We start from the raw sequence: 15139 nt of genomic DNA, 5'->3' as shown, positions 1-15139 counted from the left end.
TAAAGAACTTTTTTGTAGAAAGGGAGTCTCTTTATATTGTCCAGGCTGCTCTTGAACTCCTGGCCTGAAGCGACCCTCTCACTGTGGCCTCCTAAAGTGCTGGGATTATAGGCATGAGCCATTGTGCACAGCCTCATTAACTCTTGAAACCTATCTTTATTATTTCTTCAAATATTTTCTTCTATCCATTTATCCTCTTCCTTTTTGAACAGTCCTGTTTTCAAGGTGATGACACATTTATTTCTATTATCCATAGTTTAGCTTTAACATTTTTTGTCACTTTCTTTTATTGCTGCATGTCAAATAAGCTCCTCAATCAGATACTCAATTTACTATTCTTCTTTCAGCTGTCCATTTATTCTGCTGTTTGTTCCAAAATTGCAGTCTTTAATTTTATTAATGTCTGTATCTAATAAAACCACTTGATTTTAAAGGTGTTTTTTTTGTTTGTTTTCATTACCAATCTGTTTCTTTATATTTCAAATGTATTTTGAAATGTTTATCTTATATTCTTGTTTTCCTAAGTTCCAGAATTTTGCATCAGATGGTATTTAAGTTTACAGTTGTTTTTAGTTTACTTTCTTTTGGCCACCTATGTTCTCCTGAAACATCAACTATATGACATAATAGTGTATACTGAGGAAGAAGTGTTTATTGAAATCCATGCCTCAGTAAGATTTTGAAAGGAGGAAGATGATATTGATGGCAGAGGACCAAGCCCAAGAAAACAATGTTAATTACTGTCCTCTGCTGGCTTTTCCCTGGACAACTCCTTAGGTCTGGATTTTGCTTCAGGGAGAAACAGCATTGGCCAGAGCAGTCTTCCTAGATTGAAGTCCCTAGACTTGGTGTTTGGAAGGATGCGATGGATGAAAGGTTTTTTTGAGCAATGCAAGCCAGCCCACAGTTGCTTTAATCAATTTCTTGTGCCAACAGAGCTTTTGCATAGGCCAAATTTACCCCTGAATACTAGTATCCTGATTTCTGAGGATTTATGTGGTATAATGTCAAAGAAAACCAGAGCCAGACAGAAGTTAAAGTGGTGAATGCAGATTTCATTCAAGGCTATTGTAATAGGGGAAATGAGATCCCAGCAAAGAACTGGGCACCATTCCTAATACAGCAGGGAGAGGTGTGGGATTTATAGCCAAGGAGAAGGAAGTTGGTATGGAAAATTACTAAGGGGAAACATCATGTCTGGGGAGAATTCTGACTGAACCAACCTAACAAAATTCCTGCTGAAGGCAGGCCAAGGGATAAGATACCAATGATGGCTTATGAGGAATTTTAACCAGATATTGAGAGCTATCAGGTAATAAGAACGGGGAATTCTTTCTCAACTGACTTGGCAGGGTTCTTTTCTAAAACTGGATTTTACAAAGAAGTGTATATATGGGACTACAAAAAGGTTCAGTAGTCTGACTAAAGTTTAGTCAAGCAAAGAATCTTCACTAATAGAAACCAGGAATAGTAATTCCAAGTCAACTTTCAAGAGAGATTAGGAGACCTTTAAAGCTTTTTCCAACTGATGTAGGACAGGCAAGCCCCAAAATTGGGGCTTAGCCCAGGAGGGTTCTTGGCTTCACCCAGGAAAGAATTCAAGGGCAAATTGGTGATATTAGACAGCAATCTTCTATTGAACAATAGAACTCCTTGCAGAGCAGGGCTAACTTATAAGCAACTGTATTTATATTCACTTAAATCCACTTACCGTTATGTGTAAATTGAGGGGCAAGTCAATGCAAATTGAGGGTGGGTTAATTAGAACTTTGTAGGAAAGAGATGGTAACTTCTGGGTCATTGCCATGGAAAGCTATAGCTACTTTCAGGTCATTGTCATGGCATTTATAAATTGTCATGGCTCTGGTGGGAGTGTCTTATGCTAATGAGCAGTGACGGGAACCCAGGAATTACCCTGGTGGCCATTTGCTGGTTCCTGTAGGTTTCTTCACTTTATCCTTTCTGGATGGGATCCTGTTTAGATCAGCAGGGTTTTGACCAAGAAACAATTCCTGCTGATGTCCTACTTCACAACCCACCCCTTTACTGCTAGCTCAATAGACACACACACACACACACACACACACACACACACACTGATTCACATAAGTTTGGGACAGCTTTCAACCTGGAGGAAGTGATTTCTCATTTGTTTTCTTAGTCCCTGACGTCCATAATATTCTCCTAATTTAGATGGGCAATATTAATCCAGATTTTCTTTTAATCTATCTTTGTTTACCCTACTTTTCATTCCTATTATTTATCACATTTTCACACTCTGACCTTGATGTTCTATAATAACAATTTAATGTGAATCACCTCTCTCACTGAGTGGCATCTATCTTCCAGGTCTACAACTTCATAAGGAGCTTTATTCCAGTATTTTTAAATTTATTTGACCATAATCCATACTATCAATCATATTTTTTATTATAAGCCTGAATATAACTACAGACATATGTATACTGTATATATGAATTATTTTCCTTAAAAAATACCTAACTTTATTATAATCAAATACACTTTTTCTCATTATATTTCACTAAAAGTGTGTGCCATGATCCATGATTCCTAAAAAAATTCCATGACAAACAAGTTGGTTTCACATTGTTTTTATCTCTTCACTTTTATATTTTATTCACATCTATTATTCTTATTCTAGATTTTCTTATTTTCTTTTCTTTCTTCTTTTTGAATTTATTTCCAGTCTATCCTGGGTTTTACTCTTTTGACAATGTTTACAGCTTACTTATCCTGCCATCTTTCTGTGCAAAATCCAGGCAGAAAAAAAATCAATTATAAAATTATTCAATTGGTCATCTTCAGTTGTCTTCTCCCAAGTAGCTTAACTGGGCTGGAGAAAAATTAACAAACTACTTAAACTAATGCTAATATTAATGTATTATCCAACAATTTGATACAAAGCTTAAATTATCTATATTACTTATAAATTTCTGTAGTCTATTCTCTCATACTTTCTCCATAGCTGTTATTTAAACATTTATTTTCTCATATATCTCACACTCTCACATCTTTCTTTGCCCTACACTAAGCAAATGTCCTCCTAACCTAATTTACAGAAAATAGACTGTATTGTGGCTTTACACTGGAAGATTTCTTCTGCAAATCCCAATAGAACAAAGTTTGAAAATCCCTGCAATAAATAGTGAAGACTCACAGAAGGTTTAAGAAGAGTGTAGCAAATTTAGAAAAATTCACTCTGCCAAACTGGTTGAGTAAAAATCATGAAGATCACATAGGGAGTTACTGGTAAGGTCTACAGAAAAGATGAGGATTTGAACTAAAGTAACAGCAGAAGCAGAGAGAGAAATTAGCACTACTTAATATATATGAAAGTCCTATTAATTTATTGAATTCCTATAGTGTGACAGATATCCCTACCTTCATTATCTTCATTTTCATGAAGGAAAAAATGGTAATTTTCAAATAAATGATGCATATTGCTATTTAAGATATATGTGTGTTTTAAAGAAAAGTAAGTTAGAGAATATGGATATGGAATCCCAAGGGTTAAAAACCTCAAGAGAAAGTCAAGAAAAGGTTCAGTTAGAAGGTGACATTTGAACAAAGATGCAAAGTAGATGAGAGAGCCAGCCATGGTAGTGCAAGGATAGATTAAAGTTCTTGACAAGGGAAGTGTAGGTGAAAGGCCCTGAGACAGGAACAGTTCTAGTGTTTCTGAACAATGAAAATAGGCCGGGCGCGGTGGCTCAAGCCTGTAATCCCAGCACTTTGGGAGGCCGAGATGGGCGGATCATGAGATCAGGAGATCGAGACCATCCTGGCTAACACGGTGAAACCCCATCTCTACTAAAAATACAAAAAAACTAGCCGGGCGAGGTGGCGGGCGCCTGTAGTCCCAGCTACTCGGGAGGCTGAGGCAGGAGAATGGCGTAAACCCGGGAGGCGGAGCTTGCAGTGAGCTGAGATCCGGCCACTGCACTCCAGCCTGGGCACAAAGCGAGACTCCGTCTCAAAAAAAAAAAAAAAAAAAAAAAGAAAAAGAAAAATGAAAATAATACTGTTGCTACTGGAGCATGTTATGTGAGGGAACAAATGTCAGAGAGAGGATCAAGAGAGAAGCAGGGGTCAGATTGTGTGGTACCTTGTAGGTCACTAATGTAATTGGCATTTATTCTGCATACAATCAGAAAACAATAGTGGGATTTGAGTAGAGGAATGATTTACCTTTTAAGAGACTTGCTCTAACTATTATGTTGAGAATACACTGCAGTGAAAAAAAGTGTCAAGATAGAAACCTCTTTCAAATTAGAGATTATCATAGCTTGGTACAGGGACACAACAGTAGAAGTGATGGGAAACGATCGAATTCTGGTTGCAAAGTAAAGCTAGCAGTATTTGCTTAAGAAGTGGATGGAAGATGTGAAAAAATAAGGAAGCAAGAATATCTTCAAGGTTTTTGGACTAAACAATTAAAGGATAAGGTAGCCAATTGCTGAGCTGCATAAGAGTGTAGAAGTGCAAGGAGTTTTAGAGAAGATCGATTCAGTTTGGCGTATTAAATTTGATATGCTCATTAGACATCCGAGTCATATGTTAAGTAGGCAATTGTAGCTATAAGTCTGAAATTCAGGGAAAAGTTTAGGTTGTAGATTTACATTTGCAATCTATAAACATACGGTACTGAAAGCACAAGATTAAATGAGGCCACCAAGAAAGCAAGTATGAGAAGAAAATAAAATTTTCCAAGAACTGAATCCTCGGGCATTCCAGGGTTTATTTAAGTTAGGAGAATGAGGAAGAACCATGAAATGAAACTGAGAATGAGTTAGGAAGAGTTTACTGTCCAGACAGCCAAGTGAAGGAAGTGTTTCTAGGAAAAGGGAGTGATAAAAAACAGCATCAAAGCTATTAAAAAAAAAAAAAAAGAATAAGATGAGAACTAGAATTGTGTGTCATATTTAACAGTGTGGGTAGAGATTGTGACCTTGTTAAGAACAGTTTCAGTGGAACTATGAGGAGAAAAGGAGTTGGAGAGAACTCTTACATTGACAGATTTTAATTTATTTAATAGACTATATTTAAAGCAGTTTTCAGTTCACAGGAAATAGAGCTGGAAAGTACAGAGATTTTTCATACACATCTCAACCCTCTCATACATGTACATATCCTCCTTGTTTATCAACTTTCCCTATTAGAATGGTAATTTGTGGCTGGGCGCAGTGGCTCACGCCTGTAATCCCAGCACTTTGGGAGGCCGAGGCAGGCGGATCATGAGGTCAGGAGATAAAGACCGTCCTGGCTTACACGGTGAAACCCCGTCTCTACTAAAAATACAAAATAGCCGGGGCATGGTTGTGGGCACCTGGAATCCCAGCTACTTGGGAGGCTGAAGCAGGAGGCGGAGCTTGCAGCGAGCCAAGATCGAGCCGCTGCACTCCAGCCTGGGCGACAGAGCGAGACTCCCTCTTAAAAAAAAAAAAAAAAAAAAAAAAAAAAAAAAAAAAAGGAATGGTAATTTGTTACAATTGATGAATCTGCATTGGCACATCGCTATTTTCCAGAGTTCTTAGTTTACATTATGGTTGTAATGTACAAGTTTGAACAAATGTGTAATGGCATGTATCCAACATTACAATATCATACAGAGTAATCTCATTGCTGTAAAATCCTCTGTGCTCCACTTATTTATCATTCCCTTTCCCCCAATCCCTGGCAGCAACTGATCTTTTTATTGTCTATATAGTTTTGTCAGGCTGTGGTCAGTTTTTTAAAATATATAAAATATTTCATAAAATATATAAAACATTACATAAAAGCATTAACAGGTTTGTATTGAGATAATGGTTACACAGTAAAGAGAGAAAATTGTTACTATGTTTGCAAGGAGGACAATTCCTGGATCAGTGTCATGGAGGAAGTTGTTGAGCTTTGTTGGTCTATCTCTCATCTATCTATCTATCTATCTATCTATCTATCTATCTATCTATCCATCCATCCATCTATCTATCCATTTAATGATAATAGGAGAGAAGCCACAGTCTGTACACAGCTAGAGGGTAGATGTTTTGAACACTAATTTTTTAAAAAAATTACATCTATTTTCTCAGAGAATCTCAAGCAAGGTCATCAACCAAAAGTACAGATGGTGAAGTGGGTTTTTAATCTTTGAGGAGAGGAGACGTAAAGGAACTATTTAGGAAAGTGATAGAGTAATTGACTGTAATACAAAACAATCAGTTACACAAAGTTAAAATTATGTATTTTGTCTTATTTCATAGGTCTTTCTTTCAAATCATATTTTATTACCCCAACTACTTATACAAGTGAATACATGAGGTACCTCCTCAGAGATTTCCTTTTACTGATACAACCTCTGAGAACCATCACTTTGGGGATTTTAGTTTAAATATAAGTTCTGAATACTTTAAGTTGAATACTGAAACTAAACTATGGGCATGATTAATTCAATGACATCCCTATCAAAAGGAAGACATATAAATGGGAATTGATAGAAAAGGATACTGCTATGAGAAATTCACTAGGTCTACTCAAGTTCAGTCATGAATGGCCATTCAAAAACAACTTTATTTGTATAGTAAGGTAGAATATATAAGTGTATAAGCCAAGTTCTCTTTATGAGAAAAGGAAGTTACACATAGGGAAAGGATAAAGGCGAGAATAAACTTTGTGGTATGAGACTGAATCAGTAGTATCAATGTGAATTGTAGTTTGCAAAATACATATTCAGACAGACAGTTGATAGATAGGAAAATAGATCAATGTAGATGTATGTGGGTGCGTGGAGTGTGTGGGTGTACGTGTGTGTGTGTGTATGTAATCTTCTAGTACTGTCTTTAGAGGGCCTAAAACCATTGACACCCCAATAATGGACACACCGCCCACTCTGATCTCAGTTTCTATTGATCATTCTCCAATTAAAGGAACCAGGGCTCCTTGTAGACATGGTTTATTTCAGGACTGGAGCAAGAAAAATGCAAGATGAATCCAGAGCACCTTATAGTGCTGGAAACTCAGTAAGTATTCAAAAAAGCTGGAGGCTCACAGAAAGGAGAAAGGAACCAATGTAAAAGAGATCTTAATTGCAAAGATGGAACAATTGAGCAATAAAAGAAATAATAGTATTGGATCATAACCTCTAGAATAAAGTAAATATTCATGATGTAAATAAACAATTTAATAAATAAGTAGAGAAGAAGGAGAATGTTTCCTTACAAAAGAATTCTAATTAATAAACGTAGAAGAAACAAGTGACAGATGAAATCACCACTAGAAAAACACAATAAAGACTGTTGCATACAAGACATATTGAAGGTTGCTAAAAGGAGTGGGTGAAGGTTTGAGGAAAAGTAGAATATTTACATACCCAAATATCTCTTCCAAGATACTCATTACTTGTAGAGGAAAAAATAGTGATTTTGTAATATAAAACCTGGTTGACATCACCTTCAGTTTCTGTTGCTCTACATTTTCACCAGCATTTTGTGTTATCAATGTGATGTCCTTTTCTGTACCAGGATCAGGTCTAGAATTCCATATTGCGTTTACTTCTTGTGTTCTTTCAGCCTCTTCCAATCTCTAACAATTCTATTGTCTTACTTTACCTTTCATAACCTTGACATTTTTGAAGAATATTAGTAGGTTATCTTGTAGAATATTTCTCAATTCGGGTTTATATGATGTTTTCTCATGATTACATTCAGGTTCTATCTTTGTTGTAGCAAGAATACTATAAAAGATGTGTAGTGGTATTTCACTATTGTTTTCATTTGCAACTCTTTAATGACATATGATGTTGAACATCTTTTTATATGCTTATTTTATGTCTGTGTATGTTCTTGATGAAGTGAGATCTTTTAAAATCTTGCTCCCAGTTTTAAATTGGGTTCTTTGTTTTCTTATTGTTGAGTTTGGGTTATTTTTATAATTTGATACCAGCCCTTTAACCAACATGTATTTTACAATGATTTCTTTCCAGTCTGTGGGTTGTCATTCCATTCTCTTAATGAAGTTGTATATATATTATTTTCCATTTTTATTTTAGATTCAGGGGATACATGTGGAGGTTTGTTACAAGGGTATATTGTGTGATGCTGAGGACTGGGGTATGATGGAACCAGTCACCCAGGTTGTGAGTATAGTATTCAATAGGTAGTTGTTCAATCCTTGCCCCTTTCCTCCTTCTCCTAGTACCTAGTGTCTATTGTTGCTGTCTTTATGTCCATGTGTACCCAAAGTTTAGCTCCCACTTATAAGTGAGAATATGCAGTGTTTGGTTTTCTATTTCTGCATTAATTTGCTTAGGATAATGGCCTCCAGCTGCATCCATGTTGCTGCAAAGGACATGATTTCATTCTGTTTTATGGCTGTGTAGTTTTCCATGGTGTGTATGTACAACATTTTAAAATCCAGTTCACCATTGATGAGAACCTGCGTTGAGTCCATACCTTTGCTATTGTAACTAGTGCTGCGATGAACATAGGGGTGCATGTGTCTTTTTGGTAGGACAATTTATTTTCCTTTGGGTATATACACAGTAACGGGATTGCTGGGTTGAATGGTACTTCTGTTTTAAGTTCTCTGAGAAATCTCCAGAGTGCTTTCCACAGTAGGTGAACTAATTCACGTTCCCGCCAATAGTGTTTAAGCATTCCCTGTTCTCTGCAGTCTCATCTGTTATTATTTTGGCTTTTTAATAACAGCTATTCTGACTGGTATTAGTATCTTATTGTAGTTTTGATTTGCCTTTCTCTGATGATTAGTGATGATGAGTATTTTCTTACATGTTTGTTGGCTGCTTGTATGTCTTCTTAATGAGGTTGTTTTTCTGTTGTTGATTTGTTTGTTTCTTATAGATTTTAGATATTAGACCTTTGTCAGATGCATAGTTTGCAAATATTTTCTCTCATTCTACAGGTTGTCTGTTTACTCTGTTGATAAGTTCTTTTGCTGTGCAGATGCTCTTCAGTTTAACGAGCTCTCACTTGTCAACTTTTGGTTTTGTTGCAATTGCTTTTGAGGACATAGCCCTAAATTCTTTGCCAACGCTGACGTTGAAAGGGTATTTCCTACATTTTCTTCTAGTTTTTATAGTTTGGGGTCTTACATTTAAGTCTTTAATCCATCTTGAGTTAGTTTATGTATATGGTAAAATGCTGGGGTTTAGTTTCATTCGTCTGCATATGGACAGTCAGTTATCCCAGCACCACTTACTGAATAGGGAGTCCTTTCCCCATTGTTTATTTTTGTCTCATTTATAGAAGATTAGATGGTTGTAGATGTGCAGATTCAATGCTATTCTTATCAAACTACCAATATTACTTTTCACAGAATTAGAAAATACTATTCTGAAACTCATATGGATCCAAAGAGCCCAAGTAGCCAAATAAATTCTAAGCAAAAGGAGCAAAGCTAGAGGCATCATATTATCTGACTTCAAACTTCAAACTATAAAGCAACCATAATCAAAACAGCACAGAACTGGTACGAAAACATACATATAGGCCAATGGAACAGAATAGAGAATGCAGAAGTTTGATACTTTTAATATACTTTATTTTTAGAGAAGATTTAGGTTTACAACAAAAGGTACAATTATTTCCCATACACTTCCTACTCCTATACATACATACATAGCTCCCTCCATTATCAACATCCCCCACCAGAGTGGTACATTTGGTACAATTGCTGAACCTACATTGACTTGTCATTATCATCCAAAGTTTATAGTTTCATTAGGGTTGACTCTTAGTGTTGTACATTTTGTGGGTTTGGACAAATGCATGATGACATGTACCCAACATTATAGTATCATACAGAGTAGTTTCATTGTCCTAAAAATCCTTTGTGCTCTGCTTATTCATTCCTTTTCCTCTCCTAACCTCTTATTGTGTATGTTTTGTTTTCTTTTCTTCATTTTTTGGCACAAAAATTGGAGAAGGATGGAAGAGTATCCTTTATGAGTATAATTGACATATAATGTTAATTAAATGACAACACAAATAGAAATTTGCTTAATATTTTCATGATATTTTGTTCTCACCAATATGACTATGTCAACAATAATTTTTAACTTTGAAATAATAAGCAAGAACTTCCTTGTTTTGCTGTTTTGAAAAATATCTCGTATTACATTTGAGACAGGCTGGGAATGATCACAAAGTGTTGTGGCAGCTGACAGTGAAATCAATTTATAATCAGCTTTCATACTTACACACTTATGCATAGATTGTTACAATGAACAAAAATTAATAAAATTGTATAACACTTTTCCTGCAAAACGTTTGAAATATATAAATTTTGATAATAAAAGACAAAATTGAATTTGTCAAGATTTTTATTGTTGAAATTGGACCGCTTCTTTTTGATTATTCCCTTTCACTTAGATAGGGAAAAGATAAAAATGGTATTGTAAAACTCAAGTCTTGAGATTTAAAGAAAATTTCATTAAAAATCAAGTTCATAAGAGGAAAAACTTAATATCTATAAATAAGAACGCCGAAGATGGTGTTTTCAACCTAACATTATTTTGATGGAAGTTTTGCCTATTACTGTAATTTTAAGGGATAGCATCTTCACACTTTATTACAAACCTATTTTTTAAAAAAGAGAGAAATAAACAATGAGAGTGAAATGATTGCTTCATAGCTTAATAGATCAATTCTTTCTAGTTTATACAATTTAATTTATTTTTTACATGTCAGAAAAAAAAAGAATCATGGGTAACAAACAATAACAAATAGCATATGTGCTCAAAAATGAAATCAAAACTGTCAAAAAATGAATTGTTTACCAATAAAGAAATATTCAACAGAAAATGAAATATATTGAATAGATTTTCTGATTCTGTCACTCAGTTTATTTTCTCTAAGCACAAACTTAACTTTCTTTTATGCCTCAAAGCCATCGTACCAGTAAGACTTTGCTAAGTTACAGACAAGGAAATAGGTTTCTGGATAACTCATAGGTTTTCTTTTGCAAATTTATCAAAATTTCCAGAATAGATTATGGATTAGATTTTGTCTCTAAATGAACTCAACATACATTGGTAAAGAAAAAGCCTTTTCATCAATAGAGAGTAAGAAGAAACTGTGATAACTTGTGGCTTCCAGAAGTGAAAGTACTTTTAGAGTCTTTGTAATATTTAGCACTAACAAAGAAATAACAAAGGGTAAAACATGTAGGTTAATTGATAAGGAAATTTATTTATCAGTGGGAGAGTTAGGGAGTGAATTGAAATTAGAAATTTGACCCCAGCAAACGAGTCACATATTCTAGTAATATGAGGATATGAGAATAGGGCTGGTAGAAGCAAATTCAGGTCTGGATCAGTGTGTATTCACACTGATCTTTTCAAATGGATCACTTTGAAGGCTAATGGTCCTGTTCTAAAAGGGCTGAGTTGGATGGTAATCAGAACCCAGCTTCAACAGAAAGAAAGTTGAAGATTGAGGACCATAATTCCACCAAATTTTATTCATTGACGTATACTTTCATACACCCAACAAGTGAATGTAATTTTCTTGAAAATGTGGTCTAAGATAATTTGATTTTAATTCTAAGTAAAACCCTCTCCCAATATTATCTCAAATCTAAAATTATTGTTTGGGAGGACTATTCTGGAGGTGGAAACTGCATACACTATACATGAAAATCTCAAGTGCAAATGATTGCAAAAAGCCTTTGTAGGGAGAAAACATAATTCATTTTAAGAGTTCTTTAAGGATGAAGGTATAAATGAACGACTTTTTTCTTTACCTTTCTTCTTCTCCTTACTCTTTTCTAGTGCCACTCCTTTCTTCCATCCAGAGTTAATGACTCCTACAGTGTTGGTTACTCTCAAAGTAATCACTTGCATGGTTCTTAGCCGTCACAGCACAATGGAATCAGCTGAGGAGCACACCTACCTAAGGCAAATTAAATCAGAATCTCAGGGAGGGTGACACTTGATATTTGTGTTTTAAATAGCCTTCTTGTTGATTGTAATGTGCAGGCAAGTTTAAAAAACTACCTTCTTAGGTAGAGTTAACAGGTAAGTCAGAAAGTTTTCAACACTTAAACACCTACTGTCTACTCAGCAATTGCCTTAGTATTATTGGCAAGTAAGAGCAGCATAAATGCTAGTCTGTGCCATCACGTTTCTTACCAATTTGTTGCAGTTGAATTCTGAGATGTATAAAAAAATAATTTCTATAATCTAATTTAGCAAGTAACCCTGTTAGGCCTTAACTACTTGTTAAGGAAAAGTGTAAAATACTTTATGATCAATTGACAAAGTGTGGCTTTGGTTGGACTTACACTTATTAATACATCAGTTACAAGCTATACCTAAAAAAATCTGCTTTTCCTAAAAGTTTCAATTCTCTAAAGTTTTGAATATTTTTCTCTTTTTCTTAAAAAAGCAATATTTCATTCAATTGCAATCTGGTATGTTTTCTGATTGGAAAAAAAGAGTTGCAGTTGCAGCTTGTAAGATCTAGAAATTGTGCACACAACTTTAACAATTATTGGTTTAGAGTTCTTTGGATTAGGGTGCGTGAATTCAAATTTTAGCTTTGCAATTTACTAGTTGTGCTTTCTTGAGCAATTCATTTAACCTCTTTGTATTTTTATCCTCTCATCTGTAAAATGGAGACAGTAATATTCCTGCCTTATCAAGATGTTGTGAGAAGTAAATAACTTAGAGTTCCTGGCATATGGAAAGTACTATCTAAGTGTTAGACAGTATGTTAAAGGTTTTCATGTTTAACATGAAAGGCTATTAATATTTATTCATCTTGTAAATACTCATGCATGTGATGTTGGAAAATATTGTGCAACCATTTGCTTTATATTTATATTGCTGCAAATTTTTTTTGAATTATCATAATATGGGTATGCCTAGAGAGTAAATTATGAATGCAAATGTCTATTATTTCTTAGGTAAAAATAGACTGAGGGTCATTGGCATAGACCCAAAAAATTTGAGACGGAAGAGATCAGATTGGTATGAGCTGGCATACTTCATTGAATACTCATTCAAAAAAGAATGAGTTTATGCATTGAAAGCATGTAGAATTTGAATAATCAAGGAAGAAGTGGGTGGTTGCTGATGCACCTCAGAAGTAAGCTTGACTGTGAAATAATATGAATTGAACCAGGTATCATAGTTGTCCCTTTTATCTCAGTCTAAGACTGGATTTTTTTTTTTAACCTCAAAAAGTAATAAAGTACCCATATTACCTAGATATTTACAAGAAGAAAACGAGTTCTTCAGCATATGTCCAAATTTCTCTTCACACTCACTACACTGCAGTTGACAAAACATCAACATATCCACAATTGATCAGCAATATTATGATTAAAAATACACTACTAACAATAGACTTTCTATGTTATGACATTCAAAAGGTCATTCTGAATAATTACAAAATATATGAAAAGATCATAATCATTACCATCATTTTTTATTATAATGAGAAAATTATCCTTCATTTAGCAGCCTGGGAGCTTGAATTTTTCTATTACCCTAAGATACTATTTCTTTTTTATTTTTTTAATTTATTTTTATTTTTTAAATTTATTTTTATTATACTTTAAGTTCTAGGGTACATGTGGATAATGTGCAGGTTTGTTACATATGTATACCTGTGCCCTGTTGCTGTGCTGCACCCATCAACTCGTCAGCACCCATCAACTCGTCATTTACATCAGGTATAACTCCCAATGCAATCCCTCCCCCCTCCCCCCTCCCCGTGATAGGCCCCCGTGTGTGATGTTCCCCTTCCCGAGTCCAAGTGATCTCATTGTTCAGTTACCACCTATGAGTGAGAACATGCGGTGTTTGGTTTTCTCTTCTTGCGATAGTTTGCTGAGGATGATGGTTTCCAGCTGCATCCATGTCCCTACAAAGGACACAAACTCATCCTTTTTTATGGCTGCATAGTATTCCATGGTGTATATGTGCCACATTTTCTTAATCCAGTCTGTCACTGATGGACATTTGGGTTGATTCCAAGTCTTTGCTATTGTGAATAGTGCCACAATAAACATACGTGTGCATGTGTCTTTATAGCAGCATGATTTATAATGCATTGGGTATATACCCAGTAATGGGATGGCTGGGTCATATGGTACTTCTAGTTCTAGATCCTTGAGGAATCGCCATACTGTTTTCCATAATGGTTGAACTAGTTTACAATCCCACCAACAGTGTAAAAGTGTTCCTATTTCTCCACATCCTCTCCAGCACCTGTTGTTTTCTGACCTTTAATGATTGCCATTCTAACTGGTGTGAGATGGTATCTCATTGTGGTTTTGATTTCGTGAAAATGGCCATACTGCCCCAGGTAATTTATAGATTCAATGCCATCCTCATCAAGCTACCAATGACTTTCTTCGCAGAATTTGAAAAAACTGCTTTAAAGTTCATATGGAACCAAAAAAGAGCCTGCATTGCCAAGACAATCCTAAGTCAAAAGAACAAAGCTGGAGGCATCACACTGCCTGACTTCAAACTATACTACAAGGCTACAGTAACCTAAACAGCATGGTACTGGTACCAAAACAGAGATATAGACCAATGGAACAGAACAGAGTCCTCAGAAATAATACCACACATCTACAGCCATCTGATCTTTGACAAACCTGAGAGAAACAAGAAATGGGGAAAGGATTCCCTATTTAATAAATGGTGCTGGGAAAATTGGCTAGCCATAAGTAGAAAGCTCAAACTGGATCCTTTCCTTACTCCTTATACGAAAATTAATTCAAGATGGATTAGAGACTTAAATGTTAGACCTAATACCATAAAAACCCTAGAGGAAAACCTAGGTAGTACCATTCAGGACATAGGCATGGGCAAAGACTTCATGTCTAAAACACCAAAAGCAATGGCAACAAAAGCCAAAATTGACAAATGGAATCTGGTTAAACTAAAGAGCTTCTGCACAGCAAAAGAAACTACCATCAGAGTGAAGAGGCAACCTACAGAATGGGAGAAAATTTTTGCAATCTACTCATCTGACAAAGGGCTAATATCCAGAACCTACAAAGAACTCAAAGAAATTTACAAGAAAAAAACAAACAACCCCATCGAAAAGTGGGCAAAGGATATGAACAGACAGTTCTCAAAAGAAGACATTCATACAGCCAACAG

At 35.3% G+C, this 15139-nt stretch overlaps 1 long non-coding RNA gene across 3 annotated transcripts in view; it reads right to left on the bottom strand.

Annotated features, from left to right (window-relative positions):
• Positions 1-15139, bottom strand: part of LOC114676434 (uncharacterized) — a 587559-nt gene that overhangs the window by 41332 nt on the left and 531088 nt on the right. For 2 of the 3 annotated variants that reach the window (XR_013414574.1, XR_013414572.1), the window contains one exon: positions 8841-11909. This is a non-coding gene — a long non-coding RNA (uncharacterized LOC114676434). Of the gene's footprint in view, positions 1-8840; positions 11910-15139 lie in introns of those variants that run through there. The other variant, XR_013414573.1, reaches the window with a different exon arrangement.

Source organism: Macaca mulatta, chromosome 2, assembly GCF_049350105.2.
Source record: "Macaca mulatta isolate MMU2019108-1 chromosome 2, T2T-MMU8v2.0, whole genome shotgun sequence".
NCBI classification, from domain to species: Eukaryota; Metazoa; Chordata; class Mammalia; order Primates; family Cercopithecidae; genus Macaca; species Macaca mulatta.
Note: the sequence above shows the minus strand (reverse complement) of the source record. Positions and strands in the feature narration are given on the sequence as shown.